General features: G+C 52.6%; 1 protein-coding gene across 3 annotated transcripts in view; it reads right to left on the bottom strand.

Annotated features, from left to right (window-relative positions):
- Positions 1-15,502, bottom strand: part of LOC126571247 (latrophilin Cirl) — a 124,015-nt gene that overhangs the window by 50,638 nt on the left and 57,875 nt on the right. For all 3 annotated transcript variants that reach the window (XR_007607870.1, XM_050229600.1, XM_050229602.1), the window contains exon 4: positions 14,486-14,520. The gene's annotated coding sequence lies outside the window, so the exon portion shown is untranslated. The remainder of the gene's footprint in view (positions 1-14,485; positions 14,521-15,502) is intronic.

Raw genomic sequence — 15,502 nt, 5'->3', positions numbered from 1 at the left:
CTATTTAAGAGCTGAGCATTTCAATTACTTCAACATTGTTCTTAAATAAAGTCTTACCAACCTCACAAATCAATTCTAACTTCTAGGACACCTCTAAATGGTAATTCAAAATGTCATGTTCCTCTCGGAAAACGCCAACTTCATGCATCATAAACTGCAAAAAGCGTCAAATCCAATTCAGCCCCGTGATGCATAAATGCATCACGGACCAGTGGCGAATACCTGAGACGACGGACTGCGCGACGACGCCGGACGTACCACAGATTCAATTTTGAGTGACAGCGTAAAGTGAAATAAACAATATTGTTTGAAACTGGTCCCATCTCGGTACACTTCGTCTGTTCTGTTCCATCGCACCAGCAGCAGCAGACGGTTCACAGGTCATGCTTATCGGATTAGCGTTTATGAGTAGACACCATGCTCGCACACACCATATCTGTTGCCCTTGCTACGACACAAACACCGCACCGTAACTGCTGCACAAATGCAGGGGGAAATTGAAAAGCTCATCCTAAGCGTATGTAAAGCTGCCAGAAAGCAGAGCGAGGAGTTTCACAAAACTCTCCTTCCCGATTGAATCCCTGCCAGATTACCCGGGGGGTTCCAGTGTCGCGGTAACGGGATTTAACGCCGAGGGAATCTGTAAGAATATCAGTTGTCATGTAGCCGTAAATTGCCATGCCAATTGGAATCGTTCCCCGAGAATCTTGTGTTGTTTTTTTTCGGGAGGAGAGCAAGTGAGATGCAGGAAAACAACTCCAACACCTCGCTCCCTGGAGACGAAGCCAGTAAAGCTCGTTGCTCGAGCACCAGAACCACGAGAACCATGAGAACCAGAAGATCATACCCGAACATCGAAGCCATTTGTATCACTTTGCGTACCAGTGTTTGCGGGGACCATCATCACGGGCGAAATCCATCCCCCATTCAACCGCCCAAAAAAAGAGAAAAGAAGCCAGCTGTTCTATTTCAATGAAACTCGCTTCACCAGAACGACCAGACTCTGTGCGCTGTGTTTTTGTGCGCTCGGGTGGCGTACCATTTTCTGGGCAACCGGCGGCGGGCTAGTGCATCCGATTTTCCCACAAAACCCCGATGCGAACGTGCGATGTGCAATGACACATACATACACCACTTTCCCCGGTTTCCACCTCCGCAAAAAGTGGCCCAAAATCCCCAAAATTCGAAATCGAAATGACATGAGCCCAGGGAACCCGTGCGCGCTCGCGCCTCGTTGGTACATTGTTGCGCACCGTCGCCTGCCGATGCCCGGGACTAGAGATCCATCCGGACGACTGCAGTGAGGACAGCCAGCGAGCAAGCGAGCGAGCGAACGAACGAGAAACAAATCGAAGCAAGTTTGTGTGTCGCCGTGGGATCCGCGCGCGTACGTGTGCATGAAATGTTATCACCTTGTTTACGACCAGCAGCAAACTCCGATCCCCGGGTCCCCTCTCCTCTCGCCAATATACGCATCTATGTTGGACCGAATCGGACAGGACCGGTTGGATGCTGCTGTCGGTGGCAATGGATCATCACATTACATGTCACCATCATCCAGGCAGGCTGGCTGCTGACTGCTGCTACTGCTGCCCGAGGGCTTCTATGATCGGACATGATGACACAATGTTGCCTGTGCGCACCTTTCTTTCTCCGGCGTTGTTCTCGATGGTTGCTACGATGGTCACCCCCCCAAATTGAGCAGCATTATGTCCCATATTCTGATCGTGAGGGCTCTGGATATTGAAATGCCAACATTCCCGGGGGCGCAAAAGTGGACAAAACACAAAAATCTCGTGTTTTATTTTGTTGCCCATCCCCTCTGGCCTACACACGCCAACCGCACCAACCGCACACACGCAAAACAAATGTTCCTCGGATCCACTTCAGGGCCCCTTGTCTCTCACCCTCCCAGGTACAGAGCACCGACCACCAGAGTCGCATATAAAAGAGCTCACTCGCTAAAAAGGGCCTTTTGCTGCAACACTTTCCTCGACGTCTTCTTGTACGTGCAGTCCAGTCCAGTGGGAGAAGGGGGGTGGACCAGGGAATGTGTCAACTTACCCCGCACCTCCCCCCAAGGTCCGTGGTAGGTTTGAGCTTTCGCTTGGGCACCTCGCAAGGCAGCTTCAGCTGCACACACATGCTGCTGCTTCAAACCTTCACTTGCAGGGCGGAGGGCGCTAGACAAATCGTTTCGAGATGGACAAGTGCAGATAACACACCGGGCGCGGAACCGTGCACCACTCCGAGACACACCGAGTCACCCGGTCTCCTCCATTGCTGACGTGGAGAAGAAACTAGAAACGCAAAACATGGCCGGCATGTTAAGCGACTTTTCCAAAGTGTCAACGATAAATACGATGCCGAACCACTGGGCGTACAGGCATGTCGAGGAGGTGCGAAAGGCGTAGAAACGAAAAGTGGTCTCCAGTTTCGGTTACCGAGAAATCGGTGTGTGCCAACCGACCAACCGACCGATTCGTAACAAATCTGCAACACTTCAAACCACACACGGACGCGGGGCTCTGTTGGTTGAGGGCTCAGTTGTACGGCCAGTTTTGCTGGGCCAAAGAGTGGCGCAGCAGCAGCAGCAGCAGCGGCAATTGGCCACAGATCCAGTCAACCGTACAGTGGTTAGACGTGTGGGACTGGAAGGTGGATTGATATGGAATTGTACAAACAACGACAGCAACCACCACCACGACGACGACATTTTGGGGACGTTGCCAAGCTGCTAGCCTCAATCTCTCCAGCAAGCGCATTACACTTCGAGAGGTACCTAACACCACCTCGGTTGGCAATTACACCGACCACGGGACCATCGGTCCACGTTCGTTGCCCTCTCTTCAGTGGAGAGAAAATGGACGTCAAACACTAGCACTAGCACTCCGTAGCACGCTAAGTCCACTGTAGCGCCCAACCAGGTCCTCCACACAAAACTCCTTCCATCCACCGCCAGAAGTGGCCCCCCCGAGTAACCTAATACCTGGCAAATGCAATGCCCCGGTGACGCTATCGGACGGAGTGGCTGGGTGTGGTGTGTGTGCTTTGTCGTTGTAATTTATGCTGCATTTGCCAAAATGCGTCAACCGCAAGTTCGGTCGTCCGGAGAAACAATGGGGTTGGTTTGAAGAAGCCCCTTCACAGAACGCTCTCCAACCGGGAGAGCTCTTCTTCTTCCTTCAACAAAGGAAACGGTGGCGGATGCAGGTGACGGCCAGTGCTTTCGCATCACTTTTTGGTGGGGGCTATCACGAGGTACACCGCGATTGACGACAGCAGCTTAACGGGGGTAGGGTTGGGGAGCCGAGTGTAATCAGCAAACGAAATCACAAATACAACATCGTCGTACCCCGCCGTCGACCGATGTCCTAGAGGAGGACGGCACTCCCGCCGGATACGGGGCTGAAATGAGTTGTGCACAGGGGACGGGGTAGTGGCGGGCGCATCCGAATGTCAAGAAAATGAGTAATTGTACTCAGCGAACCACCGGTGGCGCCACCGGAGTACTTTCGGGGTTCCTTCTCCTCACTACTGGAGCTCACTCCTCCTGGGGCAGTCCTCCAGGATGCCGGGGGCCAGTGAGTGGTGTCAAAGAGCTTAACTGCCGAGAACAACTGCGAGTGGTCGCAGTAGCAACAACATCAACGCTGAGCGGCGCGGGGGGGGGGGGGGGCTTAATTTGAAGAATGACGTGCCATTCATTTACCCGTCCGGACGGTGTCGGTCGGTGACGGTGCGACTCAGTGCCAGTGTATGGTTGACTGGCTGGCAACACTACACACCCCGGAACCTCTCCCGGACCCCTCCCGGGATGGTCACCATTTTTGCTATTTATCATTTGTGTCCGGAGCTGAACAGTGGTGCGGGTGGGGGTCTGGACAGTAAATTACTACAACTATGCAACCTGCTATCAGGTAGTTGGCCCGTTGGAATGCGACTAGCTGCTGCTTGCGGCGACAATCGTCGTCGTCGTCGTCGTCACCGTCTGTCAGTCATACCATCGCCCTCCTGTGTGTTGCAACTCACTTTCCACATTCCTCCTGGGGAAGATTGCTGAGCGAACTACTTGTGGTCCCGCTTTGCCTTCTGCCACTTCTGTCGCCCCCTGGCGACCTGAAGAAAGCACAAGCACCGCACCGGTAAACGGAAGAAACAGACTAATGTTCTACTTCCGGAAATTGTGCGCCGCAATCTGCCGCCTGCCTAAGCACGGAGCAGCACCGGCGCACCAGCCCCGCTCCCCCTGGGGAGGGTAAGCTTATAGCTATCAGTCTCTTTGTTTTCTTCCGCCGCTACCATCCTCTGTGCTGAGGACAACTCGAAATGACATTTCCATGCAATCACCATGGGTCGCAACAGAAAGCAGGCCTGGGAAGAGATGAGTTTTTTGTGGATGGCGATCAAAGTGAGCCTTGCTGTTTGCTGCTTGTGAGGGCCAAATGTCACAGAATTCCATTCCAGGCGGATTAGAGGCGAGCGGCTCACAGCAGGAATTCGGGTAGGTTCCGGTGAGGGAGGTCAACGCAAAGTCCTTAAAGTCGTCTCCGAAATCGTCGGAGCAATAAACAACGAATGGGACCACCACCACCACTCTCGCCCCCCCGTCAGTTTGTTGTTGATTGCAGGATCCGGCCATGATGATAAGGTGCATCTCCCCACATGCTGTGTGCGGTTAATGAAACGTCGTTGTCGTCGTCATCGTTGTTGTCATCGTTGTCGGTATGCCGGACACGAGCAGGAGACAAGCGGACGCTCGAACGACAAGTAAACGAGGGTAAGAGAGACATTTCCGGCAATTACCGTACCTTTCGGGCACCCAATAAAGGGATTTCATCATCATCGTTCAAGGTGTATCACCCGGCCGAATCGCAATATCATGTCCCCACATCATTCACATGATCCCGTGCAACGAGCCCGAAGTGAGTGGTCAGTCCGTTGGTCAGTAAGTATATTATTTTCAACCTAAAACCCCACTCCGATGATGTCATTCCTGGGCGGTTGTGGGTGCTACCGAAGGTATCCTGGTAATGGTTGTAACTACACACATCACAGACTGTTGGTCTGAGGCATCATCCAACAGGCGGTTCGTAAAAATTTATCTCTTTCTCTCTTTCTCTCTCTCTCTCTTTGGCTCCTCACTATCCAAGAGCTTTTCATGTCGAGTAATAAAATATTTTACCAACACTTTTCCAGCTGCACCTCTTCCAACAGGACTCTGAAACTCTGCCATGTGCTGGTCGTCCAGTGGCTCCGTGGACAAAAGCAAAGTAGATATTAATTCGAAAAACTACTGCAGAACATCCACCATCCTGGACAATGGACGTGGCAAAGGAGATGCAGGATCCGGTGGAGCTACTCATCAGCTTCAGAGCCATCCAGAGGTGCTATACCCGATGGTGCTATTCCCGGACTACTGGTGCCGTGACCCGGCGGCGACTCTAAGCGAGATACTTTTTACGGCGCGCGCGGAGCAACTCTGAAGCTCGATGGGAGTCGGGCCATCATCATCCATCGCTGCTGCTGCTGCTGCTGCTGCTGCTCCTGGTGCTGTTGTAAAGCGAACTGCTTCGCTGCACTACATCATCCTTTGTCCTTTGTCCGTCTAGCATGGCTGCCTATGTGTGTGGATGTGGTTTCGATGGCCAGGATGATCATGGGCACACTTCATTGTCTAATGTACCGAGACCGGGGGTCGACCTCGCGCACTCCGTACATCCTCTCCTCACTTGCACTGGGGAGGACGCTGCTCTGCTCGCTGCCACACACCGGGCGGTTCTGGTGGTAACAACCTCCAGTCCAGGTCCAGTGTATCATCCTGCCATCATCATTACAGATTTGAGAGGCGAACAAGCAGCAACAGTAGCAGTAATGGGTTCCGCTGTGCAACGCGGGGATTGTAACATCATTTTAACAGCATCCTGCAGCTGGTTGCCTCTTAACCGGCGCTCCAACCACCGTGCGCTACCCTCCAGAGCTCTCTCGCTTGTAAGGTGGAGAGTAGCAGGACTGTTGTGGTGGTTTTCCCGGCTATGAAAAAAAAAACCCGGGAGCTTAAAGTGCGATTACCACAGCCGCGACCGGAACCACCGGGAAGGAGGAGCAGCAGCAGCGTAGCACACATCCTGGCGACTTGGGAAAGTGGCAAAAATCGTACTAAATTAAAAATGAAAAAATCAGGATTAATACTCCTCTCGAAGAGGAAGAGGGAGCAGCGGGGATGAGCGGAGTGAAAAGGAGTGTAAGGGATGTGTAAAATATGAACAAAAAAAAAGGTTCAGGAAACTCCCAGGCACAGATAGAGAGAGAGAGAGAGAGAGGGAAATAAAAAGGAACTCTCCCAATAATATTCATTTCAGGTCTCCCTCCCCCCACTAGATCCAACCTGAACGGAAGTGCAGCAGTTCAGCACCACCACCACCACCACCACCGGCAGGAGCCGCCCAAGAGGAGCACGATGAAGGGATATTAAATGGTGGAACCCACAACCAACCACTCTCACCCCTCCACCAACTCCACGGTCTGCCCATTGCTCAGCCAGAAAGTAAATCTTAATCCCAGGAGAGATTTAACACATACGCTCTGCCCTCTGCTACTGCGCCAGTGCTTCCAGCTTCCAGCACCGTTTTGGTTCCGTTGGTCACACTCGCCGGTCAGGAAGCGAGCGCGGCAGCCGAGGAAGAAATGAGGAACAACGCCAACAGAACATTTATCGTGTTCGTGTCGACGTCATCGTGCAGCAGGAGCCCAGGCACACCAAGCAAGCAAGCAAGCAAGCAAGGACTGAAGCACTGGAACACCAGATATGATTGCCACTACAATCCTTCTCTCTCGCTCTCGCTCTCTTTCTAGCACTTTCAGGCCTGAACGTGAGGGATGTGGTATTTGCAGTAAATATTAGCAGAAATAATAACCCTTTTCGGCACCAGAGAGAGGCAGAGCGATAGAGAGAGAGCGACATAGAGCGAGGGATAGAAGTCTGGGGACAGAAGAAGCACGACGAGGAGGGCGGGGGGGCGATCCGGGAAGATTGACGACGAGGCGACGGCTTTGGATTTGTGCAGGTGTTTACTCGATTCCATAATCCTCCCGGCCGGAGCTGATGGCTGATGAAAAAGTTTCCATCACTTTTCCTTTTTTTCTCTTTTTTTTTGGGGTGGGACTTGTATCTACACAAACACTCGGGAAATCAAAATGAAAATTCATCTCCACCCACTGGGCGAAAGAGATCTCGTTCCAAAAAGCCGGCTCCGTCGGCCATCCTCGCAATATCCCTTGGACCACACCGCACACATAACACCAGGTCCAATCCAAGCCCGGCATTCCTCGTGTCCTCCCTGCCCCTGTGTGCAGCAGCAAATTGAAAACCCTAAAACGAAGGGGTGTCTCGTCAGCTCTCGATGATGGATTCCACCTACTTCTACACTCCGCACTCCTCCTCCTTCTCCTACCCGATACACGTCAGGGGGATTTCGAATGTTCCTCCCCCTCCCCGGGGTCCCTCCGGGGTGACCTGAAGGGCTTGCCGAAAGGCACGTCACCGAATTGCCCTCAGGGAATTGCCTTGTTCGTCGTCCCGATGACACCATTCCAGGGAGGCCGGTTGGGAATGGTTTCATTCCGGTTCGACTTCCCCGCCGAAAACGGAGTTGATGATGTTGTAAAAATCTGGCGACATTCGCCACAGAGGGGTGGTAGAGACTTTAATTTTAAAGCAAAACCCGCTGTGCTGTGGCAAATACTGCTGAGTGGTCGGTCGGAGAAGGATGTGGCAAATCCATCACGATGACGACGACGACGCGGAGGAGGACGTACCCTGCCTTTTTGCTCCTGCGACCAGAGTGCAGACATACAATGCAAACACATTTACCAAGGATCTTCAGCCACCGTCGCGGCCACGGCGAATGGTTTGGACGTGGGACATGTTGGCGGCGACAAAATATCAATAAAACAGCGAGACATACTGTGGAGGTTCCCGACGCGTCCGCCATTCTACCCGCTGTATGCGACGACGACTGGCTTGGTGAATGAATGTTTTACCAATTTCGTCTACTTTCCCCCCACACGCGTGTGAGGGTGATCTACGAACTCAGTCGGTCTACAAAGTCAAGCAGCGGTCGAGAAGCTTCATCATTTCCATAATCGACGCGTGGCGGTTGGTAGAGAGCGAGAACGGGGAGCAAAAAGCAGCCTGGTCTCGCCTGGTCGTTTGCTGTGGACTGGTGAGGATCGTGGGATTAGCATGCAGGATGCAGGCTTTGCTAACCAACCGGGCAACCACCACCAGCACCACCAGTAGACCGTCCACGTGAAGGTAAGAAATCGAGAAGTCGACGAACGACCGAGGAGAAGCCCCAGGAAGAAGCCGTCCCGGGCGAAAAGGACATTCGACACGAGGTGTTTCTGTTGGGTGTGTGCGTGTCGTCGGTGTCCAGTCAGACGTTCAAGGAACCAGGGAGGCCAGCCAGGAAGTGCAGCCGTTCTGTAACGCTCCCTCTCTCCCGTTGTTTTAGACGTTAATAGATGAGACATGTCAGATACTCTACTCTGTGGTCTCGCCCAGACCAGAAACTAGCTGCGATGGTCTGCTCCCAAGGTCTGGAATATGGAAGGATTCTCTCGTCCGACCTCCTCCCAGGGTGTAAGTTGAGGTTCAAGTTGGATTACGCCCTTTCCGCCTGAAGTATGAAATATCCTTGGATTAGATTGAGAAATTTCAATACTCAAATTGCAATTTCACTCACTTTCAACGATTGCTTACACAGTGGGTGGTACTCGGCGCTGGGTGCTATCTCTTCTTGGTCGTCGTCGTCGTCGTCGCCGTCGTGTGCAGTGAACGGTATCAGCAGTGGAAGCTTAAGAAAGTTTCCTACTTTCCATAAAATCTTCATAAAATCAACCCTCCTATTGATGTAGTAGACACATCAGGCACGGGGGCTGGCTGTGTGCGCGTGTATGCAAACCGCAGACCACACACATGCAACACAACGTCAGCAGCAGCAGCCGCCGAGCGTGCACACACTCGTAAGGAATCAGTCCGGAGAATGTGGCAAGTACAAGCTGCTTTCTCAGCTAACCAGGCAGCCAGGCAGCCAGCCAGCCAGCCAGCGGAGGTTCTACCACTTTAACCCACTGCACGCATCGCCCATGCCTCCCTCTTGCTTCTTCTGGTAAGCTGGTACGTAATCCAAAGCCCCCTCACACCATCAGACCACAAAGGGGAGAAAAATCGTAAAAATAGAAGTGGCCAAACCCGGGGAAAAAGGATTTTCCTTCCTTCCAGCAAGGGGTTCAGTTCGGTTCAGTTCAGTTCAGTGCTACTGGGAAGGAAAGTCGTAAACCGGAAGAGAACGGCACAGTGGGGCGAAACGGCACACACATGCACACGTCTAGGAGACTCCTGGTAGTAGTGGTTCCGGAGGGGCCTGCCTGCCTGCCTGCCTGGCAGGTGCACTGATGCCGCCGCTGCTTCTCCTCCTGATGGCGGAGAAAAGGTCAACGCGAGTGGTTGCCGATTGTGCATAAATCCATAATTTATGAATGTAGCTCCCTTGCCCCACCAGCACGCCTTCCACGAAGACATTCCATGCGAAAGGGCGGCGAAGGGGAGCGGAGAACAAAAGGAAAAAACGAGGAAAATTCGTTGCGTTCGTTGCGCACCATTCTTCCTCTTCCGAACACGGGGGTTCGTCGGTGTGCTCTTGGTGCTGCTGCTGCTGTTATCGCACACACTGATCCTTGTGTTCCTCGCGTTCTTCTTCTGCTTGCGCTGGCACGGCACAGAATATGAAGTGTAGTTTCCCAGCCCTCCGCCATCGGTACACACCAAGTGCGCGGCAATGGATTGATAAATTTCTGGAACAAAACGGTGGCCGATTACCCAGACTACCACAACCTTCCCCTCAGGGAGGAAAGAGATCGGATCGCCTTGGCGAACACGCTTTGCACGCTTATCGATTGTAGGCATTGCGGACGGTGGTACGTACGTTGTTCGGTCAAAAAAGCGTAGCCAACGATTTGCACTTTGCTTAGTGAGCGTTGTGTTTGTGGTCGAACAAATCTCAACTCCAAACTCAACGCCAACCTTAATACCTCCGAATCGAATCGGATTCAAATCATAATCCCATAAAGCCCTGCCCAAACGCCCGCCGGCCAACATTTCTCCAATTAATCAACCATCAAGATCGATTCTCGATGACTGGACAGATTGATGACAGATTGGTGGCCGATGGCATGACTTGCTATAGATGTTGGTGTGCTCGCTATCAGCCGGCGTGATGCAGTAGAATCGTCCTGAAACGGCGCGCAGCAGTGGCTACTTGGATCGGATTCCGTTCGGTTATGAGCAAGCAGAAATGGCGTCGCGTTTCACGGCATGACCGAGTGGCAAACGCCACACCACACAGAACATGATTCCGATCATATCCTTTTCCTTTAGATTATCACCAGGAATCCACCATTTGCTACACCAACAAATGTGTTTGAGTTTTTATTTAGCAAAAAAAAAAGGACACCATTTAGACCGTTCGCCAAGGTGCACCGTGTCCCAATGTGCGCACTAAGAACACCTTCGAGATGAAGTAAGACCCCCAGGAACTGGCCACCCATCCCACCACCCAAACGCCTAGCAATGCGCAAGGTGGTAGATCCGAGATCCGAGAGCACCGGAAGCGAACGAAGCGAACGAAGGCTAAGAGAAGAGGCTCGTAGCGATTTATTCGGGCGTTCATTTCGGAGGATTCATTTCACTTCACCCACTATCCTTCTGATGCCCCATGTGCTTCTCCCCTTTAACCACATCGGTGCTCCGGCACTTTTTTTTTTGCACTCTCCCCATTCCTCCTTCCCAGGGCTCATATATTGCCTGACATCGCCAGCTGCTGCAGTGCTAGCGAGCGACTTCCTTCCACGAGAATCGAACACCCTGCAGAAAGAGCATTCTTGAGAGTTCCACAGCTCGATGATCCAGCTATGTGGCGGCGATCGGGGGGCCACATTCTTGGAGTGTGTTCTTGCGTTACTCATTTTTGCTCCAGATACCTAGTGGTGCCTTCGCACGCTGGTGCTGTGGCTGCTGATGCACAACTGCAAGGGCTAGCAGCACCCCGGCGCACGTGAAGGAATCCTTCTTCCTTCACCAGTCGACCAGACCCCGCGGGGCGGGGGACCACAGGGACGCCAAAGACGACGACACGGAATCGGTGTCGAAAATATTGATTTTTGCTCCTTGATTTACACACCACATTCGCGTGGTACCAGCGTGGCACCTGAGACCGGACCAACACGCAACGGAACTTAACACGATTGCCCGGACGTTTAACACGAACGCCACACGCCATGCCATGCCATGCCATGCCAGGTTTTGCTGGCGTGTGCAGGTGTGTGTGGCCCTTTGGGTTTGGCCAGGATGCAAATTTTGCCCATCGCCGGGCCGGTAGCTCAGTATGGGCCACCTCCCTGCCCCGGGTTAGGGGTTCCGACGTGTAGTAAAACTTCCTCGAACTTCCTCCTACTATCCAGCCTTATTTCACCCCCATCAGCATGGTTCATCAGTCGATATTACATAAAATATTTCACATCCACCGACGACGACCTAGACGACTACGACGGAGACGACATCGACCACGTAGAGGGTTCTTCTATCCAAGAGGGTTCTCGTTCGTGTTCCATGCTTGCCTTCCCGTTTTTTTTTTCGGGGGGAGGTGCTGAGCTTCTTTTCGACCAGACTTCCGAACCATAGGATCAGGACGAAAGTTTCGATTCCACCCTCGCCTGGCCAACGAAAGGAACAGAAAACTCAGGTATTTTTCACCGGAACCGGTGGAGTTGGTTAGCTGAAGGCGAGGAAGCTGAAGGATACAATTTATGATTCTATTTTCATATATTGTTTTTCCGCTCCACACAACTCCAATTCGGGCGTTCCATATCCGGCGATAAATCATAGATAGTTTGTGCTAGGGTTTGCTGAAGGGTGGTGGTGGTGAGTGAGTTCGTTCGTCCGTTCCACCTCCACCTTGGAGCTTTCTTGTCTCACGCGTTTTCTCACGCGTCGCGCCCGGACTCTAGGGGTCTCTCTCTCTCTCTGCCTCTAGGAGCTAGGATCTGGGAAGTTCACCATCGCCAATCGCAAAGTTTCGTGCACGCTAGATTTCGGGGCGGGGTGGTTGGTTCCGATAAATTGATATTCCGCTTTCGATCGGTGAAAGCTCTCTCCAGCAGCGGCAGCAGCAGCAGGTACAGGTCTCCTTCTCCTACTTTGGATAGTTTGCATATTGCTCTCGGGTGGGGGTGGAGGACCGCGCACGTGATCGGAAGCTTGAAATCGAAAGGCTTTTTGTGGTACAAAAACCAGTACCAGCAAGAACAAGAAGGTCCTGCACGTTCAAAAGCAATGGTAATGTGGCAAGTAATACACACCGGGGGGGGGGGGGGGGGGGGGGTGCGAGCCAGCAAGAGCGACCCACAGCAAATGGGGAGGTCCCGGGTATGATTCAATCCATGACATGAAGCCGGTTTGCTTTGGCGTCCGCACAAGAAGGTGTGTACGATGAGGGCGAAAGGGCAGCAAATTTATGATAAAATTTATCGCCAACATTTAGCACGCAGCGAGCAACGAGCACCGGCGACCATTGCGTGCCTTGGCGTGCGTGTGGGTGCCAGCTTCTGCCAGTAGTCCTCTCTGCCTAGAGAGAAGGTGCGGAGACCCCATTGGCCACCAGACGACAACAAGCCAAAACGGAGCGGCCGCTGCCGCTGCGCTACGCTGCTGGCCAAACCACCATTCACGCACCATAATATTTAAATTTGCGTTTCCGTCTCCTCTCGGTACTCGGCTGGCTAGTCGGCCCCAAACGAAATCAGATTCGTGATTTGGAGTCTCCGTACCACCAGCGTACCACCTTTCGAAGTTCGCGTGGTCGATGGCGAAGGTACGGGCGCGCGCGCGCGCGCGCTTACAACTTGTCCTTACAAATTTCTCTCTGTCGCAAGACGTCGGTGAAGGCGACCGGTTGTTGGGTGTGCAGTGGAACGAACCCTGACCCCGCTTCCTTCATCCCGTACTCAACCAGAATCAGGACAGAAACAGGAAGGACAGGGAAACAACAAAGAAAATAATCTCGTCAGACGCGCGTTGCCCGGGAGCAAGTACAATATCATGTCGCCTTATGCTGCCGCCGGTGCTGGTGCCGGTGCCGGTGCCGGTGTCAGTGCCTGTGCTGCTGTTGTTGTTGTTGTTGTGTGATGAATGTCTAACAACACGAGCACGACCAAGTCAAAACCACCTTCTTCAATCGCGCAACAAAATCCGGGGGCAGAGCGAGCGGAAGGGACCTACAACATAACAGAACAATTCGTTAGCCGAGCGCCACGATACGCGTGTGTGGTGCTGCTGCTGCTGCTGCTGCTGGTGCCCGGGCCTGTCGGTCTTCATCATCATCATCATCATCATCATCTTGATCCTCACATCTCCTCGTATCGTTGGTACCGCGCAGTGTTCTCGTGTTGGTGATGGAGAGCTCGGAACGAAATGAAATGAAAGGAAATAAAAAGCCAAAATCTGGCCCCACCAAAAGCATCGACCGGGAGGGGTGTTTGTATGTTTGAGGGGGTCGAGAATGCAATTTAAATTTTGAAGAGCATCCCAACAACACATTCCTTCATTTAAACTTAATCCACATGGAAATCGGTCGCACACCGCGGTTCACCTCCCTCTCTCTCGGTCTCGGTCTCTTCTCGGAAGGTTTCCTCCAGGGGTCACCTAACAGAGCCCTAATCACGGCACGGCAAACGATATGCGGCGTCGGTGGTGGTAGAATAGGTTAAAGATGATGGGCGAGATTCGCGAAGCCGATCAACATAAGAATGCGAGCGTGCCTCTTGGTCTGTTTAATAATGCAAGAGACCCCCACCCCCTTCCACCCGTTTTTGTGGAATGCTGTGCCTTCGTCTCGCGGTCATTCTGATATTGGAGTGTAGTGTGTACGCGTATCGCGGGCTGATATCACGTTACACGCTGTTACCAAAACCAAAACCGCCGCAAGTATGTTTGGAATGCCTGCGCACTCCCGGAGCAGGAGGAGAAGGAGGAGTGCGCTGCTCCGTGTGGTGGTCTCTTGCGTGTGTTCTCTCTGGTTGCATCCCACGATACAGCCACGCATGTTCGTAACAAATGCAAGATTTGCGTCCTTGTTTTTGCGTTTTTTTTTTTCGGAATGCCAATGTTCGGACTGACCAACACCTGTGACGACGTAGAGATGTGGTGTGTGTTTTTTTTTCGAATTTCTGGATCCGATTCATTGCGTAAGACGCCGTTTTGTGCAACAAAATACCCTCAGATCCGGATCGTGGTGCGTGAAGAGCTTAAGCAAAATAGAATTCACTCGGTTACACCATCGACCATCTCGTCGAATCTTCGACCATTGGTGTGGCTAAAATAAATGGTCGGCTGGTTAAAATTGACGGAACATATATCAACACTTACGCTCTCGACACTCCGTGGTCGGCCCAGTTCAGCTTCTGTTGGTAAAAAAGAAAAAAAAGAAGAGAAAGAAAGCATGAGAAACATGGCAAGGTGGGCCACAGCAAAACATTACCTAAACAGCACGAGAGGAAGCAAGCAGAACGCAAGTAGTTTTGTAACGCGAGCGCAAACGTGCTGCGCTGCGAAACGAAAGGGAACGAAAACCGAAAACCCGGCGACAAAAAGTGGCCAACGCGAAACCCGAAAATTGAATAACCATGGCCACTGCAACCTCTCCTTGGCCAGACACCAGACAGTGGGCAGAAGGAATGGAAAGGAAAGGAAAAAGGGGAAACAACATGAAAAAAAAAGTTACAAAATCCTGGCGTCGTCTCGTCGAACAGTGGACAAGGAGGAGGAGAAGGCCCGTGTGCTGGCCCAGAAATAGCGGGGCCACCGAACGAACAACACTTGACCAAGCAAATCGCTGTGGCCATCGTCGGTCCGCGCGCGGTGGCAACAGGTTCCACCACAGAGGGTGTGTGGGGAGGAAACAAAAAGGCGGTGGAAAGTGACAAATTATGTCGAAGTGACGTGTGGCGACGACGCCAACACCGGACGTACGCGGTGTTCACATGCGGTCGACGGTGTGCGCGGCTGTGTGTCAAGTGCCCAAGATGGTGTTCCATTAGTTTTTAAATATCTTTAAATATCGCCCAACATCGGCCGAGGCCGGGGGTGCGCCTCGGGGTTCGGGAATTAATTCGCCTTAAATGGACTAAGACATCCTCAGCCAAGCGAGCCATGGCGGGAGAGACATGGCTTCACTCCAACCATAGTCAAGAAGGTGGGCGTCATCAGCAACACCTCACCTCTCGCATTCAGTCGCCCAAAACACATTGCGCACAGCCAGCATTCCAGCCAGCGCGCTCCAACATCGTTCATCACACTGCGCCGTTCCCAACACTCCGGTTGCCTGCAGGAAAAAAGGTCACACAGAGGAGTGCGCGTAGGAGAAGGGACAAATAACTCGACCTG

Source organism: Anopheles aquasalis, chromosome 2 (genome assembly GCF_943734665.1).
Source record: "Anopheles aquasalis chromosome 2, idAnoAquaMG_Q_19, whole genome shotgun sequence".
NCBI classification, from domain to species: Eukaryota; Metazoa; Arthropoda; class Insecta; order Diptera; family Culicidae; genus Anopheles; species Anopheles aquasalis.
Note: the sequence above shows the minus strand (reverse complement) of the source record. Positions and strands in the feature narration are given on the sequence as shown.